Source organism: Aristolochia californica, unplaced genomic scaffold (genome assembly GCF_029961685.1).
Source record: "Aristolochia californica isolate CCGP_79_NKW_82.1479 unplaced genomic scaffold, dmAriCali1.0.hap1 SCAF_2, whole genome shotgun sequence".
Lineage (NCBI taxonomy): Eukaryota > Viridiplantae > Streptophyta > Magnoliopsida > Piperales > Aristolochiaceae > Aristolochia > Aristolochia californica.
The window spans coordinates 16462861-16477376 of NW_027181881.1; positions in this window are offsets into that span (position 1 = coordinate 16462861).

Sequence of the window (14516 nt, forward strand, 5' to 3'; positions counted from 1 at the left end):
AAAGCAATGAAGTGCCCATATTTTGAAAACCGATCAACGACAACGAATATCACCGATTTACCTGATGAAATGGGAAGTCCAGCAATGAAGTCCATGGAAATATCAGACTAGATTTGAGATGGTAGTTGCAGAGGTTGCAGTAGGCCGGCTGGACTTAAAGATTCGGCCTTGTTTCTTTGACAAATCTGACAAGCAGCTACATAATCAGCAATTGTGCTCTTCATGCCCTTCCAGTAAAAGTCCCGACTTATTCAGAAATATGTTTTCTGTCGACCCTCATGTGTGCTATCATGGATAGAGGACAGGATGGTGTGAAGAAGTGGGGATGTATTATGCAAAAAGATCCTATTTTTGTAGAGAATGAGACGATCCTGAATCATCCAATGAGGAGCAGCTGTCCCCGTTGCATATCCTGATATAATGACACGAGATCCGGATATTGATGTACTTCCTCACGAATAGAATCTAATACCAGTGCACGTGGGTGACTGATAGCATAAATTTGTGTGGCGGAAATATCCCGACGTGATAAGGCATCAGCCCCCAAATTCGAACTACCTGGCTTATAATGAACCGTAAAATCGAAGCCCATGAGTTTAGTTAACCAATGCTGCTGTGGGGATGTGGTGAGGCACTGTTCAAGAAGATACTTGAGGCTGCAATGATCTGTATGAATGAGAAACGGTCATCCCCAAAGATAGGTCGCCAATGTTGGACAACCTTGGCTAACCCAATCAATTCCCTCTCTCATATGCAGCTAACTTATGGTGGTGTTGTCCCAACTGACGGCCGAAATAAGCAATGGGGTGTCCCAATTGTTGTAACACTGCCCCTATACCTCCCCCGGAGGCATCACATTCCACCACAAAGTCTCCCTCAAAATCTGGTAATTGTAGGACTGGCGCTGAGGCTAAGGCCTCCTTTAACAGGTTAAAGGCCTGTTCTGTTGAAGAAGACCAGTGGAAGGCATTTTTTTTAGCAGGTTGTTGAGTGGTGCTGCTATGTGGCCATAAGATTGGATAAATTTTCTATAATATCCAGCTAAGCCCAAAAATCCCTTTAATGCTGTGATGGAGATGGGAATCGGCCAATCTGTAACTGCTTGTATCTTGCTCTGGTCAACTTTCACGCCCACAGTTGGCCCAAATATGCCACCTCAGATGTACCCATAGAACATTTTGATTTATTCAAAACCAAATGATGAGAGAGTAGAATGGTAAATACCTGATGGAGGTGTTGGAGATGTTCTTCCCAATTTTTGATGTAGACCAGAATGTCATAAAAAATGACTAACACATAGTTGCGCAGAAGTGATGAAAAGACCTCATTCTTGAGGGCCTGAAAGGTGGAGGGTGCATTGGAGAGACCGAAGGGCATGACGAGGAACTCGAAATGACCGTGATGTGTGCGAAAGGCAGTCTTCTCCACATCGACCGGGTGAACTCGAATTTGATGATAGCCCGATTTCAAATCTTATTTGGTAAAAATTGTAGCACCATGTAACTCATCCAGCAACTCGTCCACGACTGGAATGGGGACCTTGTCCTTAACTGTGTGCAAGTTGAGTTGCCTATAGTCGACACAAAATCTCCAAGATTTATCTTTTTTACGTACAAGTAACACTGGTGAGGAGAAAGGAGATCGACTGGGCTGGATCACACCCTAAGCGAGCATATGCATGCACTGTCATTCTATTTCATCTTTCTGGATATGCGGGTAACGATAAGGCCGCACCACTACTGGATCAGTTCCCAACTTTAAACGAATGCGGTGATCGCAATGACGCACTGGTGGTAGACCCGTAGGGTCATTAAATAAATCCGCAATGTTGTAAGTAAAGGAGCTAACTGATCATCACCAGTGTGTTGAAGCTACAAAGTGTGAAGTGCGTTAGGTACCTATGCCACAATGCCTTGTAATGTAATATGGCCCTATGGTGCTGAAAATGTCATAGTCCAAGCCTGAAAGTCCCATAATATCGGTCCTAGTAACTGGAGTCATTTGACCCCGAGCACCAAATCAAATCCAGCCAATGGAATGACTAGTAAATCCGCCTGAAATGAATGCCTTTCAATAGTGAAAGGGGTGTTAGCACATAACCCCACACTAGCAATTTTGGCCCCATTGGCCACAGAAACTGAGAGTCCCCTTTGTTGTTGAATGGCCAATCCCAATTGTTGCGCGGCTGGTTCATTGATATAATTATGTGTGCTGCCCGAATCAACTAAAGCAAGTTGCATGAGATGATGTAACCTGGCCTTTACCTGCATGGTATTAGAAGTACGCAGGCCATGCATGGCATGGAGGGAGAGCTCTGGTTCTTGTTGTACCTCTTCAACAATTTCATTTTCAATAAGCTCTTCTGAATCTTCTTCCAACAGTTCAATACTGAATAAGTGTTTACAAGTATGGCCTGGCAGGAATTGTTCGTCACAATTAAAACATAGGCCCTTTGCCTTTCGAGCGTCCATTTCCTGTTTAGTCAAAAATTTATGTGGCATAGTCTGTGGAGGCACATTGGTAGCCTGATCTGCTCGGTTAGGGGTAGAGGACCCAAAACGTGGCCCAAATGCAGTACCCTGTATTCTGTTGTTCCAAAATGGTTTTCGTTGTAAAGACTCTTTTAGAACTCTCTGTTTGTGTTCCACAGCTCTGGCATAATTCATTGCTGAGTCCAAATCTATCGGACCAAGTAATTCCACTTCCAATCTAATTGCCTCAGTCAATCTAGCATTAAAAATCTGAACATGTAGGTGAGGAGGAACAAATTCACTAGCTCGGGCCAACCTTTCTTGGAACGTTTTTTTGGTAAACTTCTAAGGTGCTGGTCTGTTTATAGTTGATCAATTCCCCCACTGGGTTGCTGCTAGCTGGAGGTCCAAACCTCACCTGGAAAGCATGTTTAAAGTGCAGCTAATCCTGAATGGAATGGACATTTTGGTAGTGATGAAACCACATGAGCGCTTCATCGAGCATGTGGTAGGTGGCCAAAGTAACCTTGTCCATTTCCACCGTTTGTTGATGATAGAAGAATTGTTCACATTTCGTGAACCACAGTAAAGGATCTTTAAAGCCATCATATGTAGGAAAGTTAAGTTTAAAGTACCAAGGAACCGTTGATGGTCCTTGTGCGTGAGTGGCCATTGAACCCATTGGTTGGCGCAAGGGTGGATTTGGTGGTGGCGTGAATTGTTGGTGGGGAACTGGTTGTGGTTGAAAATTGGTTGCTGGTGGTGGCGTTGGTGCTTGAAGTGCAGCAAGTTGTCGGAGGATGGTTTGTAGAGATGATTCCAGTGATTGTAAGGTATTATTGATGTGAGAAATTTCAGTACCTTGAAGAGTGGATCGTTGTTGAAGTTCTGAAAGTACTTGATGTATGTCCTCTGGAGAAGAGGAATCACCGAGGGTGGACCTGTCTGATACCACGTTATTAGGATCCTCACGAGCCATGGATCTTGTCACCCTCCTCTCTTCTCTTCCTTCCATTACCTTGCTTGACGTTGAGATAGAATGAGGGATTGATGGGAATTGAATTTCAGAAAGGAGAATTGGGGAAAAGACGGAAGGGAGCTTGAAAGAGCTCTTGACCTGTTTATCTAAATTACTCTAGCTAAATTAGACTCAATTCATAATTCTCATTACCCTAGCCGTCCCCTTAAATAGGGTTGAGGACGTCCAAAACCCTAAAGACCTCTTGGGTCAATGGTTCAAACTAATAAATGCTAAACCAACCCAAACCAAAGACAAAACCAAACCAAGAAACAATTACATGGAAATTGAAAAACCCATTCATTAATTCCTACGCCTGTTGGTAACTCGTGATGCTATAGAGCCCATAACAGGCTCCATCATGTGAAATAATTTGGCCAAGATGGGCCACATGTGATGTTGCAAATGAGCATTTCAATTTCTTTATATATAATTCATGGGCACGTAACAGTTCAAATACCAATCGTAAATGCTCTAAATGTTGATGTTTAGACTTGCTGTAAATGAGTATGTCATCAATGAAAACCAATACAAATTTACGAAGATAGTTGAGGAATACCTTATTCATTAATGCTTGGAATGTGGATGGGGCGTTGGATAACCCAAATGGCATGACCACGAATTCGAAGTGGCCATGATGAGTGCGAAAAGCCATTTTATCGATGCCGTCAGGGTGCATATGAACCTGATAATATCTCGAGCACAGGTCCAACTTGGTGAATATATAAGAACCGTGCAATTCATCTAAAAACTCCTCCACCACCGGAATAGGGAACTTATCTTTCACAGTTTGGTTATTCAATTCCCGATAATCAACACAGAAATGCCATGTACCATCATGTTTTTTTACGAGGACTGGTGATGAGAACGGGGAACGACTGCTGCGAATAAGGTCTTGTTGTAGCATTGTTTGGCACTGTTGTTCAATTTCGTCTTTCTGGAGATGTGGGTACCGATAAGGTCAAACGACCACACTTCTGATCCCTGTTTGAAACATATCTGATGGTCACAACGCCTCAATGGAGGCATCCCCGAAGGCTCTTGGTACAAGTCCAAGAATTCCTCTAGAAGATTATCTAGATTGCTGTCTAGATTGTCCTGTGAGTGAATCATATGAATATGATGGGTCTTGTCCACATGACTGCCCTGTAATTAATACTTGTTGTCCGCCCATTGCAAAACTCATAGTTAAAATAGTAAAATCCCATAAAATAGGGCCAAGTATTTGCAGCCATTTAATACCCAAAACCATATCGAACCTAGCTAGAGGTATGAAAAAAAATTCATAATGAAAGAAAGTCGTACCGATTGAGAACTTAACTTTTTTGCTGATGCCAAAGCTAGGAACTTTTTCTCTATTGGAAACCAAAATAGTTGTTGTTGAGTGTGGAAGTACCTATAGTTGAAGGTGTTGAGCAGCAGTCCAAATGAGAAAATTATGTGTACTTCCCGAATCCAGAAGGCTGAGAAGGTCTTGGTCCATCACTCGGGTGCGGACTTGCATCGTTTTAGCGGATTTTTGTCCTGTAATTGCATGCAGAGAAATTTTTGGGGATTCCTCCTCAATAGTATCAATATGTAGTAGTTCTATGATATCTTCTATGATTTCATTGACCTCTAACCAGAACAACCATTTAGACTGATGGCATGCCCTGTATGTTTCATCCCAATTGTAACATAGGTTCTTTGCTCTGTTCTCTGCCATCTCCCCACTAGTTAATTTCGGAATATACTGGATGGGTGGGTTGTTGGACCACGTATCAGCTGCAGGATTATCACTGGGATAATTTCTAACATGTTTCCTTACTTGAGAAGCTAGTTAAGTATTATTGTTGCGCCTCCCTTGCCAGCTAGTAGAATTGTTCCAGTCCACTTGCCAACCGGGCCTCCTGTTTTGAAGTTTTTGCCGAAGTTCCAATGCGCGAGCTTAGATTCTGTTGGAAGATAAGATCAAGCCCAAATGACCAAGGAAGGACCACATATGTAAGATTATTATAAGATGGGCCACACGACCAAGGAAGGTCCACAAGATGGGCCCAAGCCCATAAGAAGTAGGACCCACAATGATTACCATAACCTGACATCATTACCACATTAGTTGGAAAATCAAGAAAGAGTCATAAAAGTATCTTGACCTCAGGGTCATGACCAATAAGAGTTTTAGTTTGAGTTATGTTTGTCTTTTATCTATATTTAGTTATTTAATTATGTTAGGACTTATCTTTAAGTGTTAGAGTTTGGGTGTAATTGGGACAAGGGTTTTTTTTATTGTAATTGGACTCTACTACCTTCCTCTATTATAAATAGAGGTTCATTTACTCTGATTACAACAAGTTATTGAAGCCAATGAAGTATTTTTCCTTTTCCATAAATTCAATAGATTCATTGCTCAAGCCAAGTCAGCAGGTGCATGTAGCTCCACCTCTAGCCATAATGACTCATTAAGGCCTGATGTAAATAAATTGACCTGTTGGTTGACTCAAACATTCAGCTAGCTCTTGCCAATTTTTCTTGGAACAGTTTTTGATAGAGCTCCACTGGGCCAGTTTGTTGTAACAACACCAAATACCCCAATGGGTTGTTGTGGGCTACGAGACCAAATCGTATAATGAATAATTCTTTAAACTCTTCCCAATCCAGTACTAATCTATCTGACTCAGCTTGATGAAACCAAATTTGCGCTTCCCATTGCAAGTGGAAAGCGGCCAGCCCTACCATATCATTCGTTGTTGTTCTTTCATGGATAAATTTCTTTCCGCACGTATGTAACCAAATCAAAGGGTCTTCTGACCCATTAAAAGTAGGAAAATCAAGTTTTGTATACCTTGGTACGGTGCCTCCTCCCTGGTTGAAGTTTCCCATCTGGCCAGGAAAACTAGTGCATCCAGAAAACTTATCTCCCCCAGAATTGAGTTCCTTCTAATCGTCGTATTTGGCATCATCCTAGAGTGTCTATCAATCTGAATAGTCATATGTGGAATTTGTACTATCTTTTAGTGTGTCAATGCCCACTTCTCACAAGTTACTATTAATGTAATGTATTCACTGGCCTCCAATTATGAGGAGCGCCAATGTCGATAGTGAGTAAATTAGTTAGCGGTTCCGGATTAGACACTGATGAGGTCAAATTGTGACCGCAATTGTTATTTGTGAAGAAACTGTAAAATGAAGGCGGGGTTCGGGGTGTTAGCCCCGATGGGGGTCCAAGGGGGCTCGCCCCCTTGGCTGCGAGGTCCCCCCCACGGTATGTTCTTTGTCACGATTGGGAGACCCATGTATGAACGAAAAATTAAAACACCCAAGTGTGAACAGGAATTAATGGACGTAGCAAAAAATAGAGGCGCACTCTGTACTGACCGTCACAGTGGACAAAGGCCTCCATTGGCGCCAGAAGAGAAAGGAAACTTCCTACCATCATTTTCGTAGCTCAGTTGTCTTCCTCGATTGAGTGCTGAAAAACACCTATAAATAGAGGTGTTTTTCAACAACAAATCGCATCCAGAATCATATATTTTTCCATGTTTGTTTTATTTTAGTTTCTTCTTCTGTAAGTCCAAAAGTCATTGAAGCTCTTCTAAGAGCGTGTGGTGGGACGAAATCGGTTTTTATTAGAATAGAGATCAGTGTTGACTTTCTTCTTGATTGCTGTTTAGACATTCCTGGGTTGAGCTTACTCTGTTTTACACTGTATGCTCCATCATTGCAGCCACTTTTCTATCAGTTTCTGCCTGTGCTTGCTGAAATCTGCGTACCAATTCCTTTAACTCATTCATGCTATTCTCCACCATGTTACCCTACTCTGATACCAAGTTGTTATGGTCCCTAGCCATGGATCTAGTAACTTGGCAAGGTAATTGTGAATCCAGCACTGTATTAGGGTTCTTGGTCACAGTAATGAAGAAAATAACTCCCTTTCTTTTCCTATTCTCGGTAGGATTGAAAAGGAGTTTCCTTTTCTTAGTCTTCTACATAAATAAAATACTTCTCTTACTGTTCTTGGCCAGGAAGGGTTAAACCCTTTTTTCTACTCACGTCTAAGATGTTAAGGACCTTCTAGAATGGTTGCTGATGCCCACGTAGGAGAGATAAGGACTTCCTAACCCTCTTTTAGGTATGATGCTCGATTAGGGAATCAAGCTTTCTCTTTTCTTGCTCAGATTAAAGGGAAATTATTCCCTCTTGCTGCTGTAAATGTGGAAGAGGCTAAAGCCCCTCCTTGAACTCGGAAAACAGTATTCAAGACCCTCTCCCTTTATCTTGGATAATCTCAATGCAAAGCAGAATTCAAAGAAAGAATAAATAAAAGTCAAATCAAGAGAACCATACCTGCAGCTCGTCAAGGAGACCTCCTAACCCTAGAGCTCATCAAGGAGAACTCCAAACCCTGTTTAACATAATTCAATACTTGCCTTTTCTCCATTTCTCTACTCATTAAATAAGGTTTGACGTCATAAGTGTTTTAGGGCTAAAATTGACAATTCTGCCCCTGAGCCCTTTCTCATTGCATAATTAATGGAAAATTATACTTAAAGCAATATAAAACATGAAATTTAAAAGTAATAAACTCAGTAAGTCATTGTCTCCTCCTTTGGGTCACTTGGTGTGCTATTGAACCCTCAACAACCACTCAATTTCGAAGGTGGATAATGACCCAATATTTTGGCACAACAAAGAGATTACACACTTTTTAAGGGTAACTTAAACACAAATCACTTTTTAGGTGAAGAATAAAAGACTTGATTTGAGTTGGATGTTGGACACACTCCTATACTTTTTAGATAGTGGGTCCAAGCATTGATCTAAAGTGATGAAAGCAACAAATGATAAATTGAAGAAGTACTAGAGAAAAAAATAACTTTAACTAGAATGAGGCGACTATCCAACTATCATACCTCCAAATAAATCTAGAATGTGACCTCAAAGAATTTTTTTTTGGGGTGAGTATAATTTTTGGAGATGACGATGCATACGATACACAACCATGTAACAAAAACATAAAAAATTGAAAACAACATCCAAGCAAGATATCACATACCTTGAAAGAGAACACCTTGAAGTGATTAAGTCTAACTAAAAAATCTGATTAGAAGAGAATTTTTCTTAACAAACTAGGACTCTTGGAGAAAAAGAAACTCAATTCATGTCAATGCATGGAGAATTAATATGAGAGAAAATAGGAAAAGGAGATATTTTTGGTTGAACTGACCTTTATTACTCAAGAAACTAGACTCAAATATCTATAATTTGATACACAATTTAACATCAAAAGCTTAGTTGTTGAATATGTTTTGACCTCTTAATTTGTTTTTTTATGTAATATGACCCTTGTCAACTCCAATGAGAATATCTCCTTGCATATAGATTTGATTGACATGAAAGTTGCTCATTCTGAAACTAGAATATTTTATATATTCCATTAAATAATTTTTTTTTACATGAAATATACTTCTTTTGAGAGAAAAATCAAAAATATTTTGGATTCTACAATCTTTCCGAACTAAGTACTCTTTCTTCTTTGGCTAGTATGATCGTTAATTGTTCTGATATTGATATATCCCTCTAGAATACTTAATCCATTAGAAATAGATTTACATATATTTATTTTGATATATAATTCTCTATATAAAGTCTCATTCTTGGTGCTATAAAATGGCTCTAAAATTGAAGTGTTTTGATACTACTCCAGCCTCTCTTGTTGTTTGACCTTTTCTACTTCAAATATAAATTTCTCCTTGTAAAGATCTTTGATTGCCAAAAAAATCATTTTGTGTTGGAAAGAGAATCAAAGATCTTTCTGTCAATATATAATTTGAAATATGAAAGTCTAGTATGGAGGTTTGAACACTAAAGAAATAATAGGTACTAGGACAAAAAAAGAAGAAAAAGTAGAATTTAAACCTAAACTACTAGAGATGATAAATCGGAAAAAGGATCACTTTATCTTTATCAGTTGACTGAGTCAACTCACAGAAACCACTTTGATACCATGTTAAATTTTTGGAAAAGAGAAATACTTTGACTTGTTGTAATTTGAGTACATTAAGCTTCTATTTATAATAGAGAAAACAAATAGAATCTTTCAAATAAACTACATTTGTCTCAGTTACACCCAAAGTTCAACTCTAAAAGATAAGTCGTAGAACATTTAAACATAAATAAGTTGATTTCAGGATTCCATACTATTAGTAAAGTGAAAGGGAAGAAGAAGAAGAAGGAGAAGAAGGAGAAGAAGAAGAAGAATAATGAAAGGAAAGACGACTAGCAGAGAAGTGAGAATTGAGGGGAGAATAAGGGTTGTGGTCTGATACCTCAACCCTCCCCCTTAACCATTATTTATAGATAAAAAAGATACATAAATTACAAGTATGCCATTCACCCTAAGATTATTACAATATTGCCACTCAAACTTGTTTATGTCTTTCAAAAAAATAGAAGATTAATATGTCTAAAATAACTTAATTGAGACACTTCTATGAGATTTCCTTCCATGAGACTCCTCTTAGACTCTGCCATATTAGTTCTAGTTCTGTGAGACTTTTTATTGTGAGAATCATCTAAGACTCTTCCATACCTGCTCTTCAATATAAAATAAAATATAATATTTATTACTTTTTTTGTTGTAGTTAATTAGAATGGAGAATACTAGAGATCTCCCAATTTTATAGAAGAACTTTAGCAGAGCTTGCACAAGTGATTCACTTGCTCACTTCAAGCAAACTGAGCCTAATTAGCATGCCTCACTTATAGATGTAGTTTCTAATACCTAGAGATGCATTTTCACCCATCGTTCATTAAAGTGATGAATCTCCCTTAGTCATCTCTGCACTAATCTTGAGATATGTCTCCCATTGGTTAATGTTCCCAGGGTTAAAAATGGGTTGGATTGGGAATTGCATAATCCAAATGTGAGCCATTGTAGACTTAGTTTCAAACACACGCGCGTGTGAATAGGGCCCATTTGGGTTAATTAAATTTTTATTCATTTATAAATATTGCGGATTAGATCAAAATTTGGTCTCTTAAAAATCCACGCGTAATTATTTTCCTTGCATTACATTGGGTACAGATTAGAGTGGATTATGTTGAAAATAATGATCCATCCATATAGTTTCAAGAACAGACTCACCATTTTTTTAATCATATTTGCTTTGTTCTTTTTTTTTTTTTTGTTACTATTTTCTGTGTGTAGATGAAGGGTGTAGTATGCTTGTTATTTACACTCAACGTATGTGTCTTAAGCTTAGATCTTATTTAGAAGGCACTGAAACTTGAAGCACAATTTGGGAAGAAATATGTAAATGAGAATATTATATAGACCAACTAGAAAATAATAAGATGTATTAGAAAATCTAAAGAGAAAAATAATCCAAACCAAAATTCACACTAGTCTGGAGTTAACACTGTGCACCTGAAAGCATAAGAGAGATAAAAAAGAAAGGAAGGAGATGAGGAAGGTCAAAGAGAAGAAGGAAATGAAGAGCATAAGAAGAAATAAAGGAGAGTAAATATTTACTAGTTTAGATGAAACCAAAGGGTAGAGAATTAGGAAGGACGCCTGGTGGAACAAGGAAGTGTCTAAGTTTATGGAAGATGGGGATAATTTTGAATTTATGAGTGGTTGGTCCTCTCTCATGGGTGTCAAAGCCAATTAACAATAATAGAAATGGGAAGGGAGAACAAGGAGGGGAGAATAAAGGTCAATGAAAAAAACAGAGATAAGTGTTGACCAACAACAATATTGAATGACTTTTGAAGGAAGTTCTTTGAAATGAGGAAATTAAATAAGGAAATGTTTTAATCTTTAGGTGTTTTAGAATGGGACACTAAGGGTCTATTTGAACCCCATGGAATATAAAATAAAATAAAATAAAATGAGAATTTAACCATTAATATTCCCAAAAATGGTTAGCAAAAAGGAGAATTTGATCATTATCTCATTTTCACTTAGTATTTTTAATAATAATAATAGTCAAATTTCTCATTTTATTTTCTTTTTTAGGTGTTCCAAACAGACCCTAGGAGTCATCTAATCATTAACCAAGGATGATTGAACATTTTGATTATAGGAGCAAAATCCTTTAGTTAAAAGATTGATATTATCCATCTTAGCACGTAGTTATATAATAGTAACCCTAATATAGTAGTAAGTAAACAAACTAACCTAATAAATTATTTGCGGAACAGGTAGGTTATCTACCCTCGGATCAAGTTTAAAATTTTAAGATCCAATCTTGTTCGTTGTAATTTGCTTATCAATTGGGTTCTAGCTGGTGTTCTTTGAGTTACATCCACATACTAAACCATATTATATGTGAATCAATGGTTTCAACCCACATACCAATGTAATCAATTTATTTATAGATTAGATTGTTTTTTTTAGGCTGAAGGCTGTTAAGAAATAATCCCACATGGATTAGTGAGATCAAAGATCTTGAATTTATTAGTTGGCAGAAGAGGTTTCCTAATAGTGGATTAACTTGATCCATTTATTCCTCTATTATACCCTATTAAACCCCTTTTTTAAGGGGATGTACTAATTATTATTTCCAATACTTAGCATTCAAATCACTAAGCTATTAAATGTAGAACCCACTAAAGTTATGGTTTGTTTTATTTTATTAGGAGTATATATTTGAAAGCATAATTTCAAAAAATTTCCACCTAGCATGAAAAAACATATAAATACAAATCATGACCAAATATATTACCTTAATAACTTTAACACATGTTTAGTTAACCTAGACATACACAATATACATTTAGAATCTGAGGAGCCCAAAGTGAGGCTCTAAACTAATTTGAGTATTATCCACTTAAGAAATTGTGTCTTATTAGTCTATAAGTTTGAATAATTTTGATATCCAACACTCTCTCTGTGAAATTTCATGAACATAGGGGAGAGAACATGGGAGGAGAGAGAGAGAGAGTTGGGGAAAAGTTTCATGTTGAACTGTGGAAAGATAATCACTTAGGATTCCCCGAATCATATAGGGTTCTCTATTCTCTACTATTTATAACATAAAACAATGGTAAAAGATACTAATGCCCCTCATCCCTTGTTAAAGAGTAGGTGTAGAAGAGTCTTACATGATTCTCACAACAAGACATCTCATTGAGCTAGAATTAATATAGTGAATTCTAAGATGAGTCTCATGGAAGGAGGTCTCATAGAAGAGTTTCAATTAAACGACTTTTACTTATCTTATTATGTTATTGATGTTCAAATGATTAATTATTCTTGGACTTATCTTTTAGTGTTTAATTTTGGGTGTAACTAGGATAAGGGTAGTTTAATTGTAATTTGGCTCTAATAGTTTCTTCTATTATAAACAGAGGCTCATTGTACTCAGTTAATGTTGAATTTATGGAAAAGAGAAATACTTCATTGACTTCATTAACTTGTTGTAATCAGAGTACATTAACCTCTATTTACAATAGAGGAAAGTAGTAGAGTTCAATTACAATAAAACTACCTTTGTTCCAATTACACCCAAACTCTAATACTTAAAGATAATTCCTAACATAATTAAATAACTCAATATAGATAAAAGACAAACATAACTCAAACTAAAACTCTTCTTTGACGTGACCATAAGATAAGATACTTTTGTGAGTCTTTCTTGATCTTTCAAGTGATGTGATAAGGATGCCAGCTCATGGTAATCATTGTGGATTTGAGTTTATCTTCCAACACTCCCCCTCAAGCTAAGGGTGAGAGAACAACATGAACTCTCAGCTTGCTGCAAATGATGTATAAAATATTTTTGTAAAATGGCACATCTTCCAATATGCCTTCATCTTCCAACATTCCCCGTCACGCTATTGCATCCTACCATGAGGCCCTGCTGGCATAATATAAGTGAGAGTAAAAATCACTCATAGTCGTTCATACTCCAGTCCTAATGCTGGATGTAGGGCACACTCCGTCTTCTATCGGTAGAGTGTCTATCGGCATTGCTCTAAAGTGTCCACCACCATGTCCCTCCACTGGACAACGACTCTCAAGTGGTAGGAGTCATGAAAGACATGACGGGGTGGGGGGAGGGGGTGGAGGGGGTAGAGTTAACATAGATGTAATAATTAGTTCCTCCATCATGGTTTCCCAACCGTGATAATTCTTTTTGATAGAGCCTATCATGGTTTCCCAACCGTGATATTTATCGACAAGGTATCCTCTGTCATGGTTTCGCAACCATGATATTTTGTTTTTGACAAGGCTCATCATGGTTTCCCAACCGTGATATTTTTTGATAGGGTATCCTCCATCATGGTTTCTCAACCATGATATTTTTTTACGGGGTAAAATAAATGATGATATGAGGCCACCTCTTCTTCAATAATAATGTCCCCAAAGAGACATAATAGCAGCAGATGTATATAACACGACCATCTTCCAACAAATATAACAAGAACCAAATAATAAACTTTGTAAAAGAACCTTTGAAATAATCTGATAAAAAAATTTCTTCTTAGATGCACAAGCTTCATCTCTTGTGCTCCCCCTTTCTTGAATATTTTTGTCACATAAACTTATTCACAACATATAAAATAAAATACCTCTTTCTTGTACTTCTTCTAATTCTCCCCCTCAAGCTGGGAGATAATGGCAGTGATCCCAACTTGTACCAAATATCATAGACGTAGCAATAGGCCAAAATAACAGAGATGTATAAATAAGCCCTCAAACCAGGGAGAAGTGAGATATTTTCCTGATATATCAACTCAAAAAGTGACACAAAATAATTTGCTTAAATTCGGATTTTCAATGTAACAGAATACCAACATGACCTTTGATTCTTCCAATGCGAATATTTATTTAAATATACATCAGATTAACATGAATATTTCTCATTATGAAAGTAGACTTAAATACCTGTCATCCAAGTATAACTTCTCTTAATAAAATATATTTTTCAGAAGATAAATAATCTGATAGATTTTGGTCCCTATCATTTGGCTGAAATAAGTACAATTTCTTTTTTTTTTCTAGAATGACCATCAACTCTTCAAAGAACAATATCTCATTA